This window comes from Danio rerio, chromosome 5, assembly GCF_049306965.1.
Source record: "Danio rerio strain Tuebingen ecotype United States chromosome 5, GRCz12tu, whole genome shotgun sequence".
NCBI lineage: Eukaryota > Metazoa > Chordata > Actinopteri > Cypriniformes > Danionidae > Danio > Danio rerio.
Window position 1 is genome coordinate 31,900,811 of NC_133180.1, and position 12,237 is coordinate 31,913,047.

At 34.4% G+C, this 12,237-nt stretch overlaps 1 protein-coding gene across 6 annotated transcripts in view; it reads left to right on the plus strand.

Annotated features, from left to right (window-relative positions):
• camkk1a (calcium/calmodulin-dependent protein kinase kinase 1, alpha a) overlaps positions 1-12,237 on the plus strand; it is a 153,237-nt gene that overhangs the window by 980 nt on the left and 140,020 nt on the right. For 2 of the 6 annotated variants that reach the window (XM_073950341.1, XM_073950346.1), the window contains exon 2: positions 6,692-6,789. The exons of the other annotated variants lie outside the window; for them this stretch is intronic. The gene's annotated coding sequence lies outside the window, so the exon portion shown is untranslated. The remainder of the gene's footprint in view (positions 1-6,691; positions 6,790-12,237) is intronic. 6 annotated transcript variants of the gene reach the window in all.

A 12,237-nucleotide genomic window follows, 5' to 3' on the forward strand; every position in this document is an offset into this window, starting at 1 on the left:
AGTGTATTTTTAATGTTGAACGAGTTTTTTGTTTCTAAAAAGTAATGGTATAAGAAGGGGGTTATAATATAATCTGTCTGACGCCGTGGTGTAATTGTCTGTGTAGTATCTATTAACTAGTGTGAGAAGAACCCCGTCCTAAAATGTAAGCTAAGGCTTTTGTGGTTTATTTTATTTATATTGTGAATGTTTAATATTATAGTTGTCCCAAATCACTAAATCAGTGTAATTTTGATCTTATTTATTCAATTATTTATGCATTTTTAAATTGATATAGTTAATAAATAAATATCTAAAATTGAAATATTGTTTTATTCTCCCCAATAGTGAAGTTTAGACTGGACTTTTCTGCACCTCATCCACCTACACTATTCTTAATAAACGGTGTCCGAAAATACTAAACTTTGATATAACACAATACACGCATATTAAATATCCCCCGTATAGCTTTGTCTAGAGTGGAGAAACTAAATCATGGTTACCATAGTTATTTATTGATTTCTGTCTGGATGAGAATCATAGATGTAAATGGTGTGAATAAAAGTTTGTGCATCTCAGGTGACCCTTTTTAAAAATACTCTTTCCCAATGAATATAACCAGACTGCAATCAATACAAGCAATTTAACCAGAAAAATAAAAGGAGTCCAGAGATGCCTGCAGTATACATTGCTTGTTCTATAACATTTTATTCAGCTTTAAACAGATGGCAGACCATGAACGTTTTGGCGTATTCTCTGTTATGCAGGCAAAAAAAATCCCTTGTCCTATTCTGGTCTGTTTTAAACTGGACATTGCTGGATAAATCTGGTGTTCATCTAGTTTTAGCTGGTCAAACTGCATCTTACACCATCCTGCAGAATCGCTCTTTTTTTCAATAAGAGTAGAGAAAATAAGGGAAGTTTTGCATTAACTCCCACTCCCATGTTTATAATTTTGAAAAAAAAATCATAATTTATATGAATTGTTTATTTTAAGAATTTATTTCATATTATTATGTTTTTTTTTCATATTATTATAAAGTGAGTGCAGTTGATATTTTCCCCCTTTAGATTAGATTTTTTTAGACCAAATTAATGGTCTATAAAAATCATACATTTTTATCATGATATACTTAAGACACCCACTAAAATGTCATTTAGCATCATGACTTCATCACAAAAAAAAAAACCCAGAATACTAATGAATGAAAATTAAGTGAGTGGGCTTGACAAACCACCTGAAGAATAAACACCCTTTCATCTCTCTCACACTTTAACCAAAGTTAAAGCATTTATGACAGGTGAGTGGGCTTGACAAACCACTTGTAGAAACACCCTTCTCTCTATTCAAGAGAGAAAGGTTGCCTCTTTTTGTTGATTCCCTGAATGCCTCCTCAATTGAAAGTCACTTTGATCGAAAGCATCTGCTAAACGACTAAATGTAAATGTAATTTCTAAGGAGTAATTAAATTGAAAGCGTCCATCTTTTTATCAGGAAGGTTTTTATAAGACAAAATATGATAACATTTCACAAAATCACTTGGTGTTTTATGTATGTTAATAAGTACAGTATTTTTTACCTGAATATATCTGTTGTGTTAAATAATGATTGGCCATTAACAGTTTATTCAGTCATTTGAAGCATAGAAAAGACGCTCTCATTTAATATGGTGTTATAAATTGAATTAGAATTGGACACCAAATTAAGATACCTCGTCTTTGACCCTAATACAATTTATAGTAAAATTAATCACAATTCAGTACAGACTTCACATAGACCATCTAGCTTTTTTGTCTGAACCTCTCTGTAGCATGTAATTTGGGGTTCTAATGCAATATCTGGACGCATTACATGCCATTGACCTGTTAGATTGGTTCGGTAACACACACCAGATTGCTTTCCCTTCTTCCCCTGTAAATCTAATCCTCATCGACTGTATTGATTCTACTATGCTTGAAGGATTTCTCAGAATCACTGACTAGACAGGAATGCCACGAAGCGGCCATTCAGAAGAATAGAATAATGTGGCTAAATACAGCTCTGTTTTACTGGTATCGCTGTATACATTTGTACATATTCTGAGTATTGTTGGCTACCAAAACTGGGTGCCATTTACAGTATCAGACTAAATCAGAATAAAGATTACTGTGCTTCATTTTGGTGGTACCACTTAAATGCCTGAGCTGTCGATTGAAATCAGAGGGGCAGGAAGTTGAAAACATGATTCTCTTTTATGAAGGAATCACATAGGCTACATATTAACCAGTTGCATTTACAGTAATATAACTGTAATTTGTTATTATTGTGAGACCTACTTACTGTATGTGCAGCTTAACTTCAGCTAACTGTGCATATTATGTTTGAGCAGTGTGTACATGGGCTTTATACCGGTGTTTTTGCACTACTTTAGTTACATTTAGCATCAAACCCCAGTTCATTATTTGCTCCACAGTAAGAAAAGAAACAGGAAACAGCACCAAAGACAACAATAATCGGATGATTTTTTTCCTCTTTTTAAAAATTTGTATTTAATATTTTTCACACTAGCTTTTGGAGCATTATCGTAAGTTTTTTTTTTTTTTTTTTTTTGTTAGATAAGCTCCAGATTTGGCATCAGTACTGACTAATCTAATGTATATGCACATATATAATATTGTATAGCTTCCTGTTAAAAAATGAATATAAAAGATTGATTTGTGAGGGGTGTACTTATATATGCTGAGCATTGTATTTATTTGGAAATGTATCGTTCATTTATTCGTTTAAGTGATTTTTATGATAAGGCTGGACATGCAATAAGTCAGTGTAATAAGAGAATTTTAATTATAATATTAATTTTATAATAGGTTTTTTTACTAGAGGCTGCAAATTGGTAGTTTTACTTTTTTATTTATGAAATTGGAAACTGGTTTATAGCAAACTAAAAGACAAACTACTTTGCTATTATTAATACTTTTATGGTTAGGTGACAGATAACGCACATCTACTGCAGGTAGTTGTTCTCGCAGAATAAAGCATGGCTATTTTGTATTAGACTTTTTCTGTGAAAACAACTTCTTAGATGTACATTAATTGTTTGCATTTTGTGTCAAGTAGCCATAATAATAAATGGGCAATAAACAGTATAGACACAACACATTGTTCTGTGCTGTTATAATTTACAAACATTATAATTAAGCAAAGTTTGCAGAAGCATACATGGTTAAATGCAGCCTCCACTAACCTACATATTATTCACTCACAAGGTGCAGCCAAACAACTATACTCACTAACTGCTTGTAGTATCCAGATGAGCCTGTGTTATTGGTTTAAGCAAATATTATCTGGGAATAGCATACTTTGGAATGTCCTGATCAGCCAATCAGAATACAGAATTCCAGAATCCACTATTTCCAATAAGAGTTAAATTGTACTATAGTTATTTGCTTTGTAGCTGTCTGAGTTTTTATTCTGAATTTGTTATATATAATTAAGTTTTTTCTTATGCATTTAAAAAGTGTGATGTATTGTTAAATTACTTTTTTTGTTTTGTTTTCAATAACAAAGTTGTTCTTTAATGTCATCCATAGCCTCTTTGGCTCCTTTTTTAACACTAGAACTACAGAGGTATACATTGGAATAACTTTGTTGAAATAAAACAAACATATCTGTAATTCCCTCACCTCCACTAAATATGTGCATGATTTAGTTGAACATTATAATTTTATTAAAATTCCAAAACATAAAAGACTTCTGATTATTTCTACCTAGAACTATAGTGGTCAGAGTGACAGCATGCATTCCGGTGTCTGCCACTGGTGTCTTCCACTCTTTCCTGTGACTTTAAATATGCATGCCTCTGTTGCCTGGCAACTTCTTGCTAACAAAAACATTACTTTCTGATAGCAAATGCATAACTTTAACAGCATAACATCATTAAATTTGATGACAGACAATCAAAGCTTAAGTACCGCTGGTAATTCTAGTTACAGAATTCTGGTATAGTTCCAGTGAAAACAGTATCATATCAGGCACCAGTTTTTTATTCTCAAGTATCAAATCTCCACTGTATTGTAAAAAAAATCCAAGCAATATCAATATCCAATCCTAATATCGAGTATGGAGTTCAAGAGGCATTCCTTATCTGCTTTTACTGCAAATTAGATGGCTGTTCTCCAAATGTAAGCTGCTAGACACAGTATTTCTCATTCTTGGTGCACCACGGCCAGCAGAGTCGCAGGGGCCGCTGAGAGCTGGATGTGAGAGAATAATTCAGAGGTTCTCCATCTATTGGCGGCACTCAGTCGCTCCTGGTGAGTGCGAGAAAAGATGCAGTGCTTCCTGTGTCTCTGTGACTGTGTTAAACTGATAACGCATAATCAGCCTTTATTAAAATGCAAGCCAGGATCAGGCTGATGTGCTAGTCGGTGTGTTGTTAAATATATGCTGACTACAGACAGAGGAGTTGAGCTGTGAGGCAGACAGTTGTGAGGATCTCTTGGTGAATATTATGCTAGAGAGGAGTTTTCTCTTTCAAAACAGTACTATTTACTATATATTAGATTACTATTTTACTATATGAGCAATTCCATACAAATGTCAACCTTGCCATAAAAAAACATTTCCACCAAAATAGCAAAGCCCTTTCTACATTTTTTTTGTGCAAGCAAGTATTTTACAGTACTGTAAAAATACTCAAAAATGTCTCTGTCAATGTTTTTAACCAATTATATTTGATTTACCAAAGTGGCAATTTCACATTCGTCACATCCATAATGAAGCTTTTTTCTTATAAATGCAATAATGTCAAATGGAAATCAATCATTTTTGTTGTATAGAGAGTCAGCACATATGAGCATTGTTTCTTTTGGGTTGTGCGGTTTAATCCATAGAATTTCTACAAAGTATTTTGTATACTGTAAACTTGCAAACTTTTTTTTGGTCCCATTAATAACACATGTTTATTTTCCTTATTTAAAGTTTAAAACATGTTTACTGATTGATATTTTTCGTATGCCATAATTCTGTGGTTCGTTGTTTTGTAAAATATCAACCGATGTTTCATTATAATGTTAACATATACTTTCTCTGTGAATTTATGTTTAGAATTTTTACTGCAAATGTCACATCCATAATGCTAAACTGTATAAAAGCACGCACATCCCTCTTTACTGGGTGCTCAGCCAAAAAACACAAAAGGTGCAAATTAAATACTCATCAAAGGTGGCAACACCAAAGCTCCAAAAATACAAATTTATTAAATTAAAAAAAGCTGACACAAAGCCTGTGTGTGACAGTAAGTAAGTACTTAACATAAAACAGGATGTTCGCTATAAGAAAAAAATGTAGGGTGGGACTTGATTTTATCCACCGGGAATGCAGTGGATTGTCAAAAGCAGGCATTACAGGCTAGAATGTAGCCGGAATGTGCATTTAAAACAATGCCGAAATCATTATTATTTATTGCCTTATCTAATACACCATCTTTGTGACGTCAATGTAAAACAACATGTAAGGTATTGTTAAAAATAAACTGTGTAAATCAATATTTTGAGCAAAATCCATACTTTATACAACCTATTATGATGCATTACAATTCTTTCTGGTGATAGTGTATATGACAAGTTTCAGTCATTTAGTCCCCTAAAACCCAGTTCTTTTCCTTATCCAAACAATTTCCTAGTAGTCATTTCCTCTTACATGTTCAGTTGAAGTCAGAATCATTAGCCCCCCTTTGAATTTTTTTTATTTTTTGAACATTTCCCAAATTATGGTTTACAGCGCAAGGACATTTTCACAGTTTTACAGATTACACAATATTTTACAGATAATATTTTTTTTCTTCTGGAGAAAGTCTTATTTGCTTTATTTCAGCTAGAATAAAAGCAATTATTATTTAAAAAAAAAAAAACGTTTTAAAGACATAATTATTAGCCCCTTAAATCTAACCTTTTTTTCGATAGTCTACAAAACAAACCAAAATACCTGAGCCTACCTAGTAAACCTAATTAACCTTGTTAAGCCTTTAAATACCACTTTAAGCTGTATAGAAGTGTCTTGAAAAATATTTAGTGTTATATATAATAATATAATATCTAATATTATTTACTGTCATCATGGCAAAGATAAAATAAATCAGTTATTATAAATGAGTTATTAAAACTATTGTTTAAAAATGTGTTGAAAAAAATCTTCTAACAGAAATTGGGGAAAAAATAAACAAGGGGGCTAACAGTTTAGGGGGGCTAATAATTCTGACTTCAACTGTATATCAGTCACATTACAAAACAAACCTCGACTTTGAATTTTGGACCAGTAAAGCATACAAATAAAATAAATTTTTTTAATGCCATGCTCACTTTTAAGAAGCAGCACGTTTGCAGAAGCGTATGATCTTCTTTGTTGTGTGCAGACTCGTCTCATTGCCAGGGGGAAATTGCAGCAATGTCACCTCTGCTTTGGGTTAACTCTGATTCAGCAATAAAAGACACTGGAGAATACAGCGCTGTAGCGTAGCACTTCTCCTCCTCCTACTGCTCTATGCATATACACATAAACACACACATACACACACATCTCACCTCTAGTTCCTCTTCTGTGCCTGTGGAGCGCGAGTGTGTAAAGCTGTATAGTGTTTACCACTGTCAGAGACTTGAGAGCCGATCAGAGAGAAGACGAAAAAAAATAGAGTTGATGAGGATCTTTGTTGTGCTTCTGTCATGTATTTTTGAGGGCGAGAAGAAGCGCAGAGAGCTGGAGGCGAAACGGTGTGTCATGTCAGTCTCCAGACGCAAGACACTTTGAAGACTGACTGAGAGCAACACTTGAAAGTAAGTCTGGTTAGGACTTTTTCAGACCTATTACAAATCCAAAGATACATGGGAATGATCTTGGTCATGGGTAGCGCATGTTAATAGTTTTGTTGATGCCTTTTTCCTCTATTTATGCTGTTAGATTTTTAACATTTCAAGTAAAATCAATTAATATTCTAGAATAATTAAAGATTGTGATGTAGGAATAGTGAAGCTGCTTAAAGATTATTGTCGTTCACTAAAGAAATGGACATAATGTAATGGGTAAAATCTTATTCATTGGTTAAAAGTAAGTCAATTATATTGTATACGGTGAAAAGGGAGTTCATTTGTAGGACATTGTACATTGGGTATGGTTAAAGGAGTAGCTTTTTTACGTCTTACATTTAATGTTTGTTTTTTAAATTATTGTTTCTTAGTTGTTTGTTGTCAACTTTGATGAGACCGCCTGAAAGACTGAGAACAAACAAAGAGAAACTCTTAAGCAGAAAGGGTTTCCACGTGATTAGATTATTGTATTCTTTATATATTGGTCTACCTTCATCTTATTTCTAGACTTCAAATAGTCTAAAATGGGCCGCCTGTTTGCTCATGAGTTGCCACAAGTATGATCACATCACACCAATTTTGCAATCACTAATGTATGTACATTGGTTGCTGGTTCATTTCCGGTTCAATTTTACTCTTTGTTTATAAAACTTTGTATAACCTAGCACCATCGTATCTTTCTAATCTGATCACTTCTAAGTAGGGGTGTCACGATTTCGATTTTTAATCGAAATCGATCGAAATTTATGCTCAATTTTGATTATAGAATCCAAAAATAGAATCGTCGATGCTGCCACGCCCCCATGTCACGTCAGCTTGGCTTGCCAAGCGGGAAAAAAACAGGCTTGTTGAAGTGCTTGTTGAACTGCAGAAGCAGGAGACCCGCCGACAGAGCTTAAACCCTCTCCTCTTTCAATGAAGTCGTCGGTGTGTAAGCATTTTGGATTTCCAGTGAGTTATGTTGACAACGTTCGTGTTGTTGACAAAAAAAACACAGTTTTGCAAGCTCTGCTATGTACGTATTACGAACGGTTCGTCCGATAGACAACACCGGCATAGCGATCCTACGCCCGCCCTTGTTGCAAATCCGCTCACGAAAAGTACACACTCAGGCCCTGTTTACACTGTCTTTGTTTTTAAATGGCATTTTAGAACGACAACGATTTGACATCCACAGTGGCGTGTAGCATTTCTGAGCAGCTCTTCTTCCTCTCTACCTCTGAAAATGCACATCACGTGACCATACAGACGCACTCACAGCCATGCGCTCGAGAGAGCAGGTCCAGGCAGTCAGAGGACTGCTTCAATCTTTTACTCACTTGTACTTAGTCATTTTAGCGAACACCTCAGATACTGTTGGCTGGTTCCTGTTGGTTGTGCGTCTTTTTTACCGACGCCATTATAACGACACAGATCACTGCCTATTCACGAGTCCCGCAGAAAAAGTGATTGACAGGTGGTGTGTGTATCTTGCTGTATGATTTGTTTATGGGTAAAACAAAGATCATGCAGGTCAGGTAGTTTAAACGGTAGGCTACAAATAATTAATTAATTAATTATTCATAATTGAAAATCGAATCGAATCCTGCCTTTAGAATCGAAAATATAATCGAATCGAGGATTTGGAGGATCGTGACACCCTTACTTCTAAGGCCCAAACTCGACTGCTTGGATTAAATTCCGACTGCCATCTATTGCAAACACCCAGATCTCGTCATAAATTTAGGGGCGATACGACCTTTGCAGTTGTGAGTCTGAAACTATGGAATACAATACCATTAAAATTAGTATAGCACCCACTCTATCTATTTTATAATCGATGTTAAAGACTCATCTTTTTTCGAGTGCATTTAATATTCCCTATTGATGGTTCCAGGCTATATTAAATTGATTCTTTCTCGGAAACTTTGTTACTGTTGTTTTATATTGCTGTTTTTATTGTAGTGTATTGCTGTTTTTACCTGTTACTGCTACTGTACAGCACCTTGGTCGACCAAAGGTTGTAATTAAGTGTGCTCTAGAAAGAAACTTTGATTTGATATGAACAAATAGGTAAAATGAAATGTAATCAGAACATGTTCAGACATTTTTCACATCTCTATAAACATAAAAACGATCTTGGAAAAACTTCATAATAAGGTTAACTGTCATCATTATGTTTTGTCAGTGTTATACTGTACATATGCTATTAGATATTCAACATTATTTAAATCCTTTGTTAAATTAACATGATTAACAAGGACTTGGCTTTACATTCTATATATCTAAATTAAAGGACACCTATTTTACGCCTTTTACAAGATGTAAGATAAGCCCTTTGGTGTCTTCAGAATGTGTCTGTAAAGTTTCAGCTCAAAACACCCATCAGATTATTTATTATATAATAAAGAAACTGCCCATTTTAATGTCAGACTACAGTGTAACTGTTTTTGTAGCCTGTGGCTTTAAATTTAAATGAACTGCTTCTCCCTGCCCACCGCTCCAACGTGCGTGTCTGCTTCTCCTGCGTTACGTCTGATAAACAGCTGTCAGTGATAGAGACAGACATGGATGAAGCTGAAATAAGGTCACTAGTCAGAAATACCAAGAAAGTTTATTTGATGTTTTTGTGGTGGAGTCTATTCAAGCCTTTCTGAAACGATGAGTCTCACACAAATGCCATTTGCAGCACACACACAGACACACATATGCATGCTTACTGACACCATACGGCATTATATCGGATAAGAATTACAGAGCGATTTTACTCTCTTTATTACAAACATGCACTGTTTAAAAATACGTTTTAAACTTGTAAAATATTTCTTGTAGGTGCAGCTTGTGACAATAGGAACTAATAATGTCTGTGTTGCTTAAGGGACTCAGTGAGTCTCTTTACTGGAGAAGAAAGTAACCTTTAAACACAGATGATCACAGAGAGTTTTAACATTTTCTTTGCAAAAAAATTTCTGTGGGATGTGTATACGTGTTATTATGGGGCCATGGCACCTGTCAATCAATTTGGTGGGCAGGGAAAACCGCACTCCTAGTACATCATGTTGCGGTGTGCCTCAAAATCATTGAGATTTGGATCTAATTTTTAACATCAGTAAATTTTGTAACGAGACTTGTTGGGTTTCTAATATGACAGTGGACACACTATACCTACACACAGTTCTATCCAAACAGCTTACAAAAGTTGATTTTCATTGTAGGTGCCCTTTAAAAGTTGAATTATTTGACGTAAAAAATTAAATGGAAGAAAAAAAGCCGAATTTAATATCATTTAACAGTTTCTGAATTAGATTTCCTTGCTATATACAACAAAATACATTTATTTTAAAGTTGTGCAGTAAAATACAATGATATACAGTTGTTGACGTAAATTGGCAGTTTTTTGGGTTACAACTCGCATACTGTATGTTTTTTCTATTTATTTAAATGCGTAACACTTTACAATAATAATCCATTAGTTAATGCTAGGTTATTAACATGAACAAACAATGAACAGTACATTTATTAGTATTTATCAACTTTTGTTCAAGTTAGTTAATGAAAATATAGTTGTTTGCTAGTTTTAGTTAACTTGCAGTGCATTGAGTAATGTTAACAAGTAGGGCTGCACAATACTGTATATCATTTCAGCATTGGTATCGCAATCACAATAGTCACATCACAAGTATATGCAATGTTGAGTCTCTATTAAAGTTTATCACTTTGCATGTGTTTTTGAGGCCAGTGACTGTGTGAGGGATTTAAAAACATTCAGACATAAGTTAACATACCGTTTGTAACTTAATTAAACTTGCTTAAATGAATAACTATTAATTTTGCTGAATTGTTTATAAAACGAAGACTATGCAGGATTATTTTACATTGGAATATTGAACTACTGTATACCTGAATACATTTCGACTCTTCGAAAAAAACAAAAAGTGCTGCTTATTTAATTGGCATATTTTTCTTTATTGAATTCATCTATGCTTGTAGATTGTTTAATATATTTTATGCACTCGCCTACAGAATCATCCCAATCAATCTAAAATCTAATCTAATCAATCTCGAAGTGCTTCATTATGCACCTCTAATGAAAAACTCACCATTATCACTGAGCTTAATTAGTCAAAAGTTCTAATATGAATCTTGTATGTAAGCCATTTGAAAATGTATTCAGATTCTGCATAATGCAAGAGGACGCCGGTTTGACTAGATCAAAAAACAATGTTCAGCATGCACATAACACAACATTTGTTCTGCTAGATTTTGCCGTTTCTGGAGAGCTGCACATTCATTTCCAGCAAGATTTATTGTGATCAGCTGTGAACTAGAACAAATCTAGCAATCAACGCCGAGGTGTTTTGTACATAAAAAACAAGAGTGCGTGTGTGACTGCATGCACGTACAGAAGCATAAGTCTTTTATTTGTGCTGTTGTCACTGTTTTGATGAAAGTCGAGATTACTGTGCATTTGTGAGGTGAATTAGTGTGCTTACAGACTCCACGTCATGCATCCTTTGTAATCCTTGACTTAATTCTGTAGCCCAGGCTTTGTGATCTGTGTGTGTGCGTATGTGTGTATTGAGATGAAGACGGGTCTTTTGTCATCAGTGGGGATCTGCATCAGACTTCCAGTGATGCAGCATATTATTGACCATGACATCCTGCAGTCAGAATTGTCAGTCTTTTCCACAGACATTCCTCTAAATCAATCAGAATTGATGCGTGGGTTTGTTACAATGTCGTCCTATCTGAAAAACAGATTTTGCTTTTGTGCACTTTTGTGTATAGAATAGTGCTGCAGGATATTGGAAAATTTTGATATTGTGATATTTAATTTTCCTGCAATGAATATTGCGATATGAATACAGATTTCAGTAGAATGCCTACAAAAATTGAATACTTACAATGCAAATCAATGCTTTTTCTAGTACTTTGCTTTGTCTCGATTCTAGTCCAGTAATAATATTGTTCTGTTTTTAACTAAATCATTATAACAAATAACAACTAACAAATTATGAGTTTTTCCTTAAAGAAAAGGGAAAAAAAAAGGAAAAATATGATCTACCAGAACGCAGGGTAATATCTAGTTTTTATGGCTGGGCGATAAAATCGGTATTGTTACTTTTTGACAGCACAACATTGTCGATAACAATTAAAAATTGTTTGGTATGAAGGCTATAGTTTTATTAAAATGTGGTTGCTGAGTGCGCACCTTGGAATAAATGTCAATAAGCTGTCATTTCCAGTGGAGGCGCACAACTTGCACGATGCGGACAAGGGAGCGAAGCGCACAGGGTGTGCAAGCAGCCCACACATGACCAGCGTGCATTTTCATATACAACTAGTTGAAATGCATATGAAAATTTCCAAATACTGTGAGTGCAACGCGATTCATGCAAGTAGAACTAACCAATCTGGTTAACACTTTGAACGAAATAT